Here is a 14674-nt window from a genome sequence, read left to right as displayed (position 1 = left end):
TTCGAAAGGGGACACGAGAAATGAATAGGCCTGAACAAGGCCAATGGTCTACTAGAACCAACAGGAATAGATGGCATAGATGGCCCAAGCATGTTTAGCAAATTCAATAAGCAATGTTGGAGAGACTGAAGGAAAAGAATCCCAAGATGATGTGATACTTGACCTTTACAAAAAGGCATTCTGGTGAAATAAAGTGGAGAAAATTTTATCATGTCCCCTTCCCAGACATCCACCCTTACCTCATCTTCCTGCCACCATAACAGCAATAAAACTCCCTTTGTCCATACCTATCACCCTACGAGCCTCCACATCCAGCATATTTTTTTTATTTTGTATTTATTTATTGAGGTACAGTGTGGATTAGGCCTTTTCGGCCTTTTGAGCCATGCCATCCAGCAATGCCTCGATTTAATCCTAGCCTAATCATGGGACAATTCACAATGATCAATTAACCTACCAACTGGTGCATCTTTGGATGGTGGGAGGAAACTGGAGCACTGGGGGAAGCCCACACAGTGACAGGGGGAACGTACAGAGAGCAGTAGGAATTGTTGCCAGTAACTTACACCATCTTCAACGGGATGCTACTATTATATACGCCTTTCCCTTCCGCCACTCTCCACAAGTTCGATGTAATCAACAGTTCGCTGACAAGGCAGCTTGGGATCACAGTGTTTGTGTGGAATTTCTAAACTTTCTGACAATAACGTGATAAAATGCTGGTGGTTACATACCGAGCTGTAGTTATGCCTCAAGACAATCCAAAGCCAAAAACTACTGCTTAGTAACCATGGGAGGTGTGTGGGAAGCTCCAGATGCAGAGAATAATGACATCGGGTGCTTGCCATTAACTGTATTATCTGAAAGATAGGGTAGATGAATTGAGTAACAATATCTGTTCAATGTATTTCTTTAGATGAAGGTTTCCAGTTGCTTCAGAAAAACAAATCTGAAAACTGAAGATATGGTCAATCTCAACCATAAATAAAAAGTGCTGGGAAATCTGAGCAGATCAGGCAGCATTTGGGACAGGAGAAACAGTTAATGTTTCAGATGCAGGACTTCTTGTCAAAGCTGTTTTTCTTGAATGGGTGTGGACAACTGGAACATTGGTTTTAAATTATTATGAAATATGACTTCCAACTACTTTCAGATACCAGTAGCAACTGTAAATTTTGAGCAGAGCTTGTCAACCCTATAGCAATGAAACTTCCTGTAACCACCAGCATTAAACTACTATTTCAGTAATCCATACACACTATAACCCACAGGCAATTTCTATGCCAGAAAATAATGTCTTGTTAACTTTAGTTTATGAATGGTTTTCAGGGATTTTTCTCTCCTACAAACCAAATATTTTAATACAGAATTGGCCAAGAAATATTTTACTGACAACAGAATTCTTTTATCCATCTTATAATACTTGATGGAGAAGAATTAGCAATGGATAGAAAACAGTTTGATTCTGTTAACGATGAAAGATTGGTAGCGTTTGTCCAACAGAACTACATAGACTACACCTGTGAGGAATTATTTAGTTTAGGAATATCATTCCAATGTTCTTAATGATCATCACAGCAAAAATTGGAGAATATTCTATTGTAATATAGTTCTCCAAAGAACTTTGTAACTCAAAACTTTGATACAATTAGAGCATAGCTTTTTATATATCAATCCACCTAACTGAGAATCCAAATAAAATAAATAATGAAATGCTTTACTTATAAATTGCCTTTAATAAATATAGTTCAGATTAGAGAACTGCTTGAACATAATATGATTCTTGAAACATCTGTTACATTGATGTCTCTACGGACAATGTATGTGGATGGGAGAAGTGCAATGATCATTGCTCAATTTCAAAGTAAATTTTATTAGCAGGTTACCTGTATGTCACTGCAAACAACCCTGAGATCCATTCTCCTGCGGGCATACTCAGCAGATTTATGGAATAGTAACTATAACAGGGTCAATGAAAGCTTTGGCTCTTTGAGGCTTCAGCGAAGAGAGACTTCTCTCAGAGAAAGCCAAGCTCAAGTTCTTTTTTACGTCCTTCTCTTCTTTATATCTGCTCCGCTAGGTAGAGATGACAGGCAGGATGGTGCAATGCTCCTCTTGCGGAACGCGGGAAGGCAGGGAGATACCCAGTGTCCCGGACCACTACAACTGTGCGAAGTGAATCCAGTTGCAGCTTCTAACAGACCGCGTTAAGGAGTCGAAGTTGGAACTGGATGAACTCCAGATCATTCGGGAGGCTGAAGGGGTGATAGATAAGACATAAAGAAAGGTAGTTACGCCCAAGGTGTGGGACACAGGAAACTGGTGACAGTCAGGAAGGGGAAATGGATTAAGGAGACAGTGCAGAGTATCCCTGTGGCCATCCCCCTCAACAACAGGTATATCACTTTGGATACTGTCAGGGGTATGACCTCACTGAGGAGAGTCACAGTGGTCAGGTCTCTGGCACTGAGCCTGCCTCTGACTCTGAAGGGAAGGGGGGGGAGAAATGGCACACTGTGGTGAGAGAGGATTCATTAGTTAGGGTAATGGACCTAACTTCTGTGGGTGAGAACGAGTTTCACAGATGATATGCTCCTTCCAGGTGTCAGGGTCCAGGATATCTCAGATAGAGTCCTCAGCATTCTTAAGCGGGAGGGTGAAAAGCCAGAAGTTGTGGTCCATGTAGGAACCAATGACATGGGTACAACAAGTGACGAGGTTCTGCACAGGGAGTTAGGTGCTATCTTAAAGGGCAGGAACTCCAGAGTTGTGACCTCAGGATTGTTACCCATTCCATGTACTAGTGAAGCCAGAACTAGGAAGATTATACAGTTTAATGCATGGCCAAGGAGTTGGTGCAGGAGGGAGGGCATAAGAGTTTTGGAACATTGGTCTCTCTGCTAAGGAAGATGGGACATGTAAAAAAGGGACGGTTTGCATCCAGACTGGAGGGAGACTAATATCCTAGTGGGAAGGTTTGTTAGTGCTGCTCATTGGGGTTTCAACTAGAGTTGCACGGGGATGGGAACCAGAGTGCCAGAACAGTTAGTGGAGAGGTTGTGGAGGCAGATGTTGGGAAGACATCTTGTTGGTAAAAGGTTGAGCATGGTGCAAAAGTATCAAAAAGGGTGAATACAGGACTGACGGTGTTGTATCTGAATGTGCACGGGATATGAAATAAGGTAGATGAACTTGCAGCACAGTTCCAGTTTGGCACATATGATGTTGTAGGCATCACAGAATCACACCTGAAAGATTATAGCTGGAAGCTTAATGTCCAAAGATATATATTGTATCAAAAGGACAGGCAGGAAGACAGAAGGGGTTGTATTGCTGCATTGTTAAAAAATGAAATCAAATCATTAGAAAGAGGTGACATAGGGTCATAAATTGTTGAATCATTGTAGATAGAGCTAAGGAACTAAAAGGGTAAAAAGACCCTGGTGAGAGTTGTATACAGACCCCCAAATGGTAGTAAAGATGTTGCTACAAATTATAATGGGAGATAGAAAATGCAATGCAAAGAGTAATGTTACAATAGTCATGGGGGACTTCAATATGCAGGTAGATTGGGAAAATCAGGTGGGTGCTGGATTCCAGGAGACAGAATTTCTAGTGTGCCTATGAGATGGCTTTTTAGAACAACTCATGGTTGAGTCCACGAAAGGATCTGCCTTTCTGGATTGGGAGTTGTGCAAAGAACCAGAATTGATTAGAGAGCTTAAGGTAAAAGACTCTCTAGGGGAAAGTGATCATAATTTGATCTAATTTCATATTTAATTTTGAGAAGGAGAAGGTCAGATGTATCAGTATTACAGTGGCGTAAAGGGAATTACAGAGGCATGAGTTAGGAGTTGCCCAGAAATGATTGGCAAAGTACACCAGCAGAGATGACAGCAAAGCAGCAATGGCTGGAGTTTCTGGAAGCAATTCAGAAGGCACAGGATATCAACATCCCAAAGAGAAAGAAGTATTCTAGAGGAAAGATGACCGGAGTCAAAACCAACATCAAAAGCAAAGGACAGACATATAATAGAAGAAAGAGTAGTAGGAAGTTAGAGGATTGGGAAGCTGTTAAAAACCAACAGAAGACAACCAAAAAAGTCATTAAGATAAATATGGAATATGAATGTAAATAGCCAATAATATTAAAGAGGATACCAAAAGATTTTTCAGATACATAAAGTGTTAGAGAGGCAAGAGTGGATATTGGACCATTATGCTGGAGAGGAGTAATGGGAGACAATGAAATAGGAGACAAACTGAATAAGTATTTTGATCAGTTTTCACTGTGGAAGACACTGGCAATATAGTGGAAGTACCAGGTGTCGGAGGGCGTGAAGTGTATGAAGTTACCATAACTAGAGAGAAGGTTCTTAAGGAAACTGAAAGGTTTGAAGGTAGTTTAGTCACCTGGACCAAATGGTGTGCACCCCAGATTTCTGAAAGAGGTGGCTGAAGAGATTGTGGAGGCATTAGTAATGATCGTTCAAGAATCACCAGATTCTGGAATTGTTCCAGAAGACTGGGAAATTACAAATGTCACTCTGCTTTTCAAGGGAGAGAGGCAGAAGAAAGGAAATTATAGGTCTCTTAGTCTGACCTCTGTGGTTGGGAAGATGTTGGAATCGCTTATTAAGGATGAAATCTCAGGGTACTTGGAGGTACATGATAAAACAGGCTGTAGTCTGCATAATTTCCACAAGGGAAAATCTTGCCTGACATCTTTTGGAATTATTTGAAGAAATAATAAGTCAAATAGACAAAGGAGAATCATTTGATGCTGTGTACTTGGATTTTCCATGAGGCTGCTTAACAAGCTACAAGCCCATGGTATTACAGCAAAGATTCTAGCATGGATAAAGAAGTGGCTGATTGGCAGGAGACAAAGAGTGGGAATAAAGGGAGCCTTTCCTAATGGTGTTCCACAGGGCTCTGTGCTGGCACCGATTCTTTTCACATTATTTGCCAATGATAAGCATGATGGAATTGATGACTTTGTTGCAAAGTTTGCAGATGATATGAAAATAGGTGGAGGTACAGGTAGTTATGAGGGTACAGAAGGACTTAGACAGATAAGGAGAATGGGCAAAAAGATAACAGATTAAATAGAATTGAGAAGACTAAAGGGTGACCTCATTCAAACCTATTGAATGTGAAAAGCCTAGATAGAGTGGAGGTGGAGAGGATGTTTCCTACAGTGGGAGAGTCTAAGAAAAGAAGTCAGAGCCTTAGAATAGAGGAGCATCCTTTTTGAATGGAAATGAGGAGGAATTCCTTTAGTCAGAGGGTGATGAATTTGTGGAATAATTTGCCACAAGCAACTGTGGATGCCAAGTCTTTATGTGTATTTAAGGCAGAGGTTGATAGATTCTTGATTAGAAACATAGTGTAAGGGCTTCTTCTTTCATGTTACTTGCTAAGGCTAATAAAATGGCTTCTCTGTAATGTTAACTGCTGAGGTAGTAGGTTCTCTGTGCAGCATGTTTGGGTTATAACTGATAACGGGGCTTTGGAATTCAGTGTTACCCAGTGGAAGAGATGTTATTCTTTCTGTCTGTGTGAAAGCTGTTCGTTTGTGCAGGCTTCAAGGGAGAAAGCGTGAGGAGGACGAAGAGAGAAGACACGGCTTGAGGAGACAATGGGTTGTGAGACCCTCTGGGTCATGGGCTCAGGGCGATGATCAAAGGAGGATCAGTGAAGAGAAGAACCTGTGAGCTCCAATGGTTTGTGCACTGGACTATTAATGAGATTATTGGCGCCTTTTTATTTTGTATTTTGTTTCTATACTAACCCCATAATCAAATATAAAATCTTAATCGTTTAACCACACATTGTGTACTGCTGGTTATTTCAGGGTACTGATTCTACACAGGGGACATCACACTCAGCATCCATCCAAATGAGAGTGCTAAGGTTTAGCCGGGCAGGGGGTTATTACCATGCGATCATGCCACTAGGCAAAGCGACTGTTACAATAGGAAACGTAGAAACATAGTGTGACGAGGTGGGGACAAGGGTGCTGGGAGAGGACCCACATGCAAGACACAAACACGTCTTTCTTAGGTACAATAAAATAGCATTTATTACTCGCTACACAGAGGATCGGGTAATCAAGGACAAAGAGAAACACGAACCTCAGACTAGGGGACTAGGGACTTGGAACGCCACGGACCTGGGACTTGGAAACTGGGAACTGGGACAGCCACAGATCTTGGACTTGGATGGGGGTGGGGGGAACATGGACATCCGCGGACCTTGGACTTGGACCCTGGGGACAGGGACCGCCTCGGCCCTTGGGGAGCAATGGGTAGAAAGGGGGAAACCCCTGCCGGGCAACGGCAGTCCAACTGGACCTGCCTGACGGAGGCAACAGGTAGGAACATCGAGTCAGAACTCTGCCTTCCACTCAGGCACCGAGCCGGGACTTCTTCAAAGGGGTAGACATGGACAACAGGCAGGAACGTCGAGCCGGGACTCCGCCTTCAGCTCAGGCACCAAGCCAGGACTCTTCTTCAGGGGGTAGACACAGACACTGGGCATGAAATCGAGCCGGGACTCCGCCTTCAGCTCAGGCACCAAGCCGGGGCTCTTCTTTGTGGACTAAAGGGCCTGCATTGTGCTGTAGGTTTTCTATGTTTCTATGTTTCTAACAGATTCCTGAGGCACACCAACTTTCATGCAGAATATGACCAGTATACAACCACTCTTTGCCATCTGCGGGCAATCCAGTTCTGGATGCACAAAGCAATGTCCCCTTGAATCCCGTGACTCCTTATTTTCTCAATAAGCCTTGCATGGGGCACCTTGTCAAATGCCTTGCTGAAATCCATACACACTACATCTACTGCTCTACCTTCATCAATGTGCTTAGTCACATCCTCAAAAAATTCAATCAGACTCGTAAGGCATGACCTGCCTTTGACAAAGCCATACTGACTATTCCTAATCATGTTATGCTTCTCCAAATATTCATAAATCCTGCCTCTCAGGATCTTCTCCATCAACTTACCAACCACTGAAATAAGACTCACTGGTCTGTAATATCCTGGACTATCTCTACTCCCTTTCTTGAATAATGGAACAACATTCACAACCCTCCAATCCTCCAGAACCTCTCCAGTCCCCACTGATGATGTAAAGATCATCTCCAGAGGCTCAGCAATCTCCTCCCTCACCACCCACATTAGCCTAGGGTACATTTCATCTGGTTCTGGTGACTTATCCAACTTCATGCTTTCCAAACGCTCCAGCACACACTCTTTCTTAATAACTACATGCTCAAGATTTTCAGTTTGCTGTAAGTCATCCCTACAATCGCCAAGATCCTTTTCCGTAGTGAATACTGAAGCAAAGTACTCATTAAGAACATCAGCTATCTCCTTCGGTTCCATACACACTTTTCCACTGTCACACTTGATTGTTCCTATTCTCTCATGTCTTATCCTCCTGCTCTTCTCATATTTGTAGAATACCTTGGGGTTTTCCTTAATCCTGTCTGCCAAGGCCTTCTCATGGCCCCTTCTGGCTCTCCTAATATCTTTCTTAACCTTCTTCCTGCAGGCCTTATAATTTTCTGGATCTCTACCATTACCTAGCTTTTTTAACCTTTCATAAGCTCTTCTTTTCTTCTTGACTAGATTTACAACAGCCTTTGTACACCACAGTTCCTGTAACCTACCAAAACTTCCATGTCTCATTAGAACGTACCTATGCAGAACACCATGCAAATGTCCCCTGAATTTTTGCCACATTTCTTCCGTACATTTCCCTAACATCTGTTCCAAATTTATGCTTCCAAGTTCCTACCTGATAGCCTCCTATTTCCTCTTTCTCCAATTAAATGCTTTCCTAATTTGTCTGTTCCTATCTCTCTCCAATGCTATGCTAAAGGAGATAGCACTGTGATCACTATCTCCAAAATACTCTTCCACTGAGAGACCTGACAAATAACCAGGTTCATTTCCCAAAACCAGATCAAGTACAGCCTCTCCTCATGTAGGCTTATCTACATATTGTGTCAAGAAACCTTCCTGAACACACCTAACCAACTCCACCCCATCTGAACCTCTCGCTCTAGGGACATGCCAATCAATATTTGGGAAATTAAGATCTCCCACTACAACAACCCTGTTATTACTACACCTTTCCAGAATCTGTCTCCCTATCTGCTCCTCAATGTCCCCGTTATTATTGGGTCGTCTATAAAAAAACACCCGGTAGGGTCATTGCTCCCTTCCTGTTCCTAACTTCCATCGTAGACAATCCCTCCATGACTTCCTCCTTCTCTGCAGCAGCCCATGACAATATCTCTGATCAACAGTGCCATGCCACACCTATTTTGCCTCCCTCCCTGAACTTTCTGAAACTTCTAAAGCCTGGCACTCGAAGTAACCATTCCTGTCTCTGTAATGGCCAAAACATCATAGTTCCAAGTACTGATCCATGCTCTAAGCTCATCCGCTTTGTTCATAATACTCTATGCATTAAAATAGACACAACTCAAACCATCGGTCTGAGTGCATCTCTTCTCTATCACCTGCCTATCCTCCCTCTTGCACTGTCTCCAGGCTTTCTCTATTTGTGAGACAACTGCCTCTTCCTCTGCCTCTTCAGTTTGGTTCCCACACCCCAGAAATTCTAGTTTAAACTCTCCCCAATAGCCTTAGCAAACCTCCCCACCACATATTTGTCCCCCTGGAATTCAAGTGCAACCAGTCCTTTTTGTACAGGTCATTCCTGCCCCAAAAGAGGTCCCAATGATCCAGAACCCTGACTCCCTGCCCCCTGCTCCAATCCCTCAGCATTGATACTCCACCTCACTCTATTCCTATATTCCTATATACTGTCAAGTGGCACAGGCTGTAATCCCAAGATTACTACCTTTGTGGTCCTGCTACTCAACTTCCTTCCTAACTCCTTGTAGTCTGCTTTCAAGAGTTCCTCCCTTTTCCTACCTATGTCCAATGACCAATATGTACCACGACCTCTGGCTGTTCACATTCCCTCATCAGGATATTGTGGACATGATCAGAAACATCCTGGACCCTGGCAACTGGGAGGCAAACTACCATCCACGTTTCTTTCCTTCATCCACAGAATTGCCTGCCTGACCCCCTAACTATGTATCCCCTATCACTGCTGCCTTTCACTTCCTTTCCCTACCCTTCTGAGCCACAGGGCCAGACTCTGTGCCAGAGGCGTGGCCATTGTCACTTCCCCCAGGTAGGCCATCCCCCCCCCAATAGTACTCAAACTTGTTGTTAACGGAGTACAGCCACAGGGGAGCTCCCTAGCCTCTGAATCCCACCCTTCCCTCTCCTGACTGTTACCCACAAGGGTCTCCTGATGGGTCTCCCCAAGGCCCGGTGTGACTAATTGCCTATAGCTCCTCTCTATCATCTCCTCACTTTTCCTGAACAGACGAAGGTCATCGAGCTGCAGCTCCATTTCCCTAACGTAGTCCCTAAGAAGCTGCAGCTCAACGCACCTGGCACAGATGTGGCCATCCGGGAAGCTGGGAGTCTCCTTTTCTTCCCACATCTGGCACCAAGCACAGAGGCACCGGTCTCACACACATTCTTTCTGTCTGTATTCTGCACAGACAACCTAGCTCACCTCGACCTGTTATCATCGAAGCCCCATTGAGCCAAAGCCTTCTTACTCTGTCTCCCACTCTGTCAAGCTGTCTCCTTTTAAACTCTTCTCGCTGTTCTCACTGGCTGACATCCACGCGCTCGCGCCATTGTGCCCTGATGAAACCGCCGAAGAAATAACCGTCAGGGTTGGCTGGTCAGGCCATGAAGGGATTCGCAGAGGAGGCAGGAGATCAGGACTGAGTGAAAAATTGGATTGGCCATGAAGAAATGGCAGAGCAAACCTGATGGGCCAAATAGCCTAATTCTGCTCCTATATATTATGGTCTAATGAAAGATCAACTAGAGTGCAGAAGGCAGCAAGCTTTACAAATGCAAATATTAATGAATAGCAATAAATAACGAGAACATCCTCACTTTGGATTCAGTAGAGTGAGTGGAAGATTTTTCCAAAATCTATTATTTTCAATGGGGAACTAATCACATTATTGAAGTTACTGTGTGCTGGATCACACCAGCAGGAAAAGACAGAAAATTACGATATTCAGCCTGCAGGGAGTAAGAATCAATTATGTCTCACTACACAGACAAAGATTTAACAGAGCATTAGAAGTAATGATTAGATTGCACACTTCTTGCTTTTCAAATTAACCTGCTGAGCATTTATAGTCTTGTAAAAGCACTGTATGGTAATTTTGAACATTGATAAACATGAATGCCAGCTTCCTAATGTGAGTTTGCTGACTTTGGTGATCTCTTTAATCTTTCACACTGTTTGACTCCACATCACTTTTCATTCAGGGCTCTTCTACTAATTTGGGCTTTGTATATCTGATCTATTTTCCCATTACCTCTAACTGTCTCTCCTGCACCTCCTGCTGCAGGACTCTTGGATCCCATGAACAACATATGTCAGCAAGTATTTTGCTTGCAATGGAACAATTTATTCTTCTTTAAGGGCACATTTTATTCAAAAACATATCCTTTTCAATATAGCTCCTGCAGTATTACAAGTCCTGAATCACCTTTATGTCATCTCAAAATCCTATTATGGAAATTCTTCTGGTACAGCAGTTTAGAATGTAAGAAACTGAATCAGATGTGCATCAAACTTGAGAATAGAAATCCAATTTCACTCATCTGAGGCAATTGTTATTTGGGGTGTAATTCAACTTTCAAATTATTCAAAGTGCATTTATTATCAAAGTATATATGCAGTATACAGCCCACAGACAGTCATGAAACAAAGAACCATGGCACCCTTTCAAAAAAAAATCAAATTCTCCACACCTCCACCACCCCCCCCCCCCGACACACGCAATAAAAAACAGATTGCACCAATGTCAGCCCCCAAAAAAAGGAGCAAAAACACAGGAAATCAAACACAAAAGCAAAGTTGGTAATTTTTTTTTAAAACATAAAAACAAAGATTAACTGCCCAGTTTACCTTTCTAATCGCGTTAAGTGTACAATCTTTCAGTAGAATGTGTGCATACCTACTGCAACTTAACCAATGAAGTAGCTGTATGCAGCTAGATCTAAACAGTAGTCAAGCATCAGTCCAGATTTAGGATTTTAATCCAAAATGTCGACCGTCCATTTCCTTCCTAACCCACTGAGTTCCTCTATGTTGCTGCAGATTACAGTATCTGCAGTCATGTGTGTCACCAATAGTCAGACATGGACTAGCAAGGCGTAAGTAAAAGCCACAGCACTTCCAGACAATAGTTCTCTCCAATAAGAGCAAGTTAGAGGTTAAGTGGACCACCTTCTAACAATTCCAGTCCACTTCCCCTATTTCTGGTGAAGCGCAACATCAGAACAGAACATCCCAATGATATGTACACTATCGCCCATTCTAAATAAACTTCTCTCCACCACAACACGTTGTGTACAGTCCGCACTCAGTTTGCTCAGAGAGAACTCCCAAACACTGAAGTACAATCTCCAAGAGGGCTCAGAACTTCAGGCATATATATGACATCGTAACCGAGTCCAAATCCTGGAATTTCCAACTCAACAGCATCAAGGCATTATCTCTTCCAAATAGACAGCAGTGGTTCAAGAAAAAAGATCGCTAGCCTCTCATGGATAATTAGAGATGGGAAATAAATGATAGTCATGTAAAGGTTCTAAAACATGAAAGATGAAAACAAAGCTGGAGTTGGACAACCCGCTATTCTATTAGATCACTGCCAGCCTGAACTTCAATACCAAATGCACACCTTTGCTCCAAGTTCTTGGTAATCTTACCTGAAGAAAACATGTCCATCTCAGTCTTGTGGAATCGGTTGGTTCCAATATCTTCAGCCTTTTATAGAGTCATAGAGTTACAGAGTACAGAAACAGGCCCCATTGAGTCTGTGCTGAACTGCTATTCTGCCTAGTCCCATCGACCTGCACCTGGACCATAGTTCTCCACACCCCTCCCATTCATGTACTTATTCAAACTTCTGTTAAATGTTGCAGTCAAGCCCACATCCACAACTTCCGCTGGCAGCTCATTCAGGGAAAGAGCAGCATACGTCTTTCATCCTTTCTGTTGAAAAATCCTTCGTATTTCCCATTGCCCTAATCTTAAAACTGAGCTCCTGTTTTCAGGATTCACCCACAAAGGAAATCGTTTCTCACAAATGACCTTATCAATTTTTTTAAATCTTTTAAATTAAAGAAGATATAACAGATTATAGAGCCACCATCAATTTTGCAAATTGTTGACTTTTCTATCTATAAAAATGTTTTACTATTTGGCCGAGTCCATTCTTAGTACATCCTACTTTTCAACCTCCCACTAAAAATACATTTAGTTCTTCCTTAAAGTGGTATTCTCCCCTTATGTTGTCTCTTATTTCATAATTTAACAAATTTCATAATTCTCTCTTGCTCTGAGCTTGTTAACATGTAACAGATGCACATTGGCATTTTGAACCACTTACTGTAGTAAACAGTTTGCAGTGATTGTCTTAACATTTCAATCAATAATCTTAAGCATACATTTTCTGCAAAGTCGATGCTGTTTATTGGAACATTGCATGGTTTTCTTACTTTGAAAATGATTGTAGTTCTGTGAGTGCTCTTGATAGCTAGCATAGAGCAAAGAATTAAATTGCATCATTCAGAAAAGGATACAAATAGTGCTGGAGGAGCTCAAAGATTTGAGCAGCGTCTGTGGTGAAAAAGAAGTGTCAATGTTCCTGGTCAAAACTCTACATCAGGTTTTGATCTGAAATGCTGACAATTCCTTTCCCCCCGCAGATGCCATTTGGCATGCTGAGATGCTGCAGCAGATTGTCTGATGCTCCATGTTCCAGCATCTGTGGTCTCTTGTGTCTCTAAATTCAAATCGTACTTGTGCTTGCAGCTTTACTGGGCAGGGTTATTAAAATCAAAAGAAATCTTCATTCATTGAGTCATTGAACCTTAAAATTTTTCAGTGTTGTAGAAGACAAATTGGTCCTTCAAATCTAAAACAGCTTATAGAAGACCAATTCATTCCATCCAAATTTTCCTCTTTCCTGATTGCCCTACCATTTCTCCTCTCTTGTCTTGATCCAATTCTCTTCTGAAAACTATTATAAATTCACTTTCCACCACCCCTAAAAGCAGTGAGATTCACATCAGAAAAGTTATCCTCTCGTGCATCTTTGATCTCGGTGTTACTTATAATAATGGAAATATGCTACGTTTAGACTATAAAACCATAAGATATAGGAGCCATTCGGCCCATCGAGTCCGCTCCGCCATTTCATCACGGCTGATCTAAGTATCCTCTAAGCCACAATCTCCTGCCTTCGCCCCATATCCCTTCGTTCCGTGACCAGTCAAGAATCTATCAACTTTTTCTGTAAATACAGAGACTTAGACTCCACAGCTGCCTGTGACAAATAATATCCCAGATTCGCCATGCTCTGGCTAAAGAAATTCCTCCTCATCTCCATTATAAAAGAGCGCCCCTCTATTCTGAGGCTGTGTCCTCTGGCCTCAGACTCTCCTACTACTGGAAACAACCTCTCAACATCCATTCTATCAAGGCCATTCGATCGGTTTCAATGAAGTCACCCCTCATTCTTCTCAATTCTAGTGAATTCTCAATTACAAGCTCAGAGCCATCAAACTCTCTTCATATGACAAACCATTCAATCCTGGAATCACTTTCATGAATCTCTTTGAACCCTCTCCAGGTTCAACACATCCTTTCTAAAATAAGGGGGCCAAAACTGCTCACTACACTCCAAGGGAAGGGGCCTCACCAGTGCTTTATAAATTCTCAATATTACATCCTTACTTTTATGTTCCAGTCCTCTTGAAATAGATGTTAACATCACATTTGCCTTCCTCACCACAGACTCAACCTGCAAATTAACCTTTAGAGAATCCTGCACAAGGGCTCGCAAGTCCCATGATGCTGTCACAAATCAACAACAATGAATATATAATTGAAGCAGGTTCTTTTATAACAACTAAACATTTACTAAACAGTGCTAAAAAAAAGCTCGAAAGTAAACAAATAACTAACTTAACTGGAAGTCAGCTGCTGTGCAGCAGCTTGAACAGTTCTTAAAGCAGTAATGCGAAGACAGTTCTTAAAGTAGTAAAGTGAAGGTCCAAAGTTTTACACAGTCAGTTAAAAGGAGAGACTTCTTGAAAGGTGTTAAATTCTCTTTTGTCACGATACTGCTGATCCCAGCTGCAGTATGCTTTTCTTGGAGGATTTACAATCGAAGGAAATAAACGGCTTAAAAGGCACTGACCTTTCTTTGGTGAAACTTTGTATCCAACTCACTGCTCTTTTTTGGCAACGCAGGAATTATCACGGACACAAGTTACTACTTCCTCATGCGAAGATTAAAGAAAGGTTGAATCTGTTTCACCGTCAACATTAACTTTCCAAATCCTTCAGTGTGTCCAAACTCTGACGAATCTTCACTCTCCACTGACTTTACTGGCAGGATTGTAGCGAAACTGCCGGCAATAACCTTTGAGACTTAAGGCAGAAAATAAAGCTCCACTTTAAAATAAACCTACGTCATAACGTCGGAATACGCAGCAACGTAGGATCGCTAGCGAAATTATCCACC

General features: G+C 42.2%; 1 long non-coding RNA gene across 1 annotated transcript in view; it reads right to left on the bottom strand.

Annotated features, from left to right (window-relative positions):
- The window catches only part of LOC132383347 (uncharacterized), a 93384-nt gene extending 78912 nt beyond the window's left edge, over nucleotides 1-14472 (bottom strand). Inside the window, exon 1 of the long non-coding RNA XR_009508633.1 lies at nucleotides 14348-14472. This is a non-coding gene — a long non-coding RNA (uncharacterized LOC132383347). The remainder of the gene's footprint in view (nucleotides 1-14347) is intronic.
- Between the last annotated feature and the right edge of the window lie 202 nt (nucleotides 14473-14674).

Source organism: Hypanus sabinus, chromosome 30 (genome assembly GCF_030144855.1).
Source record: "Hypanus sabinus isolate sHypSab1 chromosome 30, sHypSab1.hap1, whole genome shotgun sequence".
NCBI classification, from domain to species: domain Eukaryota; kingdom Metazoa; phylum Chordata; class Chondrichthyes; order Myliobatiformes; family Dasyatidae; genus Hypanus; species Hypanus sabinus.
Note: the sequence above shows the minus strand (reverse complement) of the source record. Positions and strands in the feature narration are given on the sequence as shown.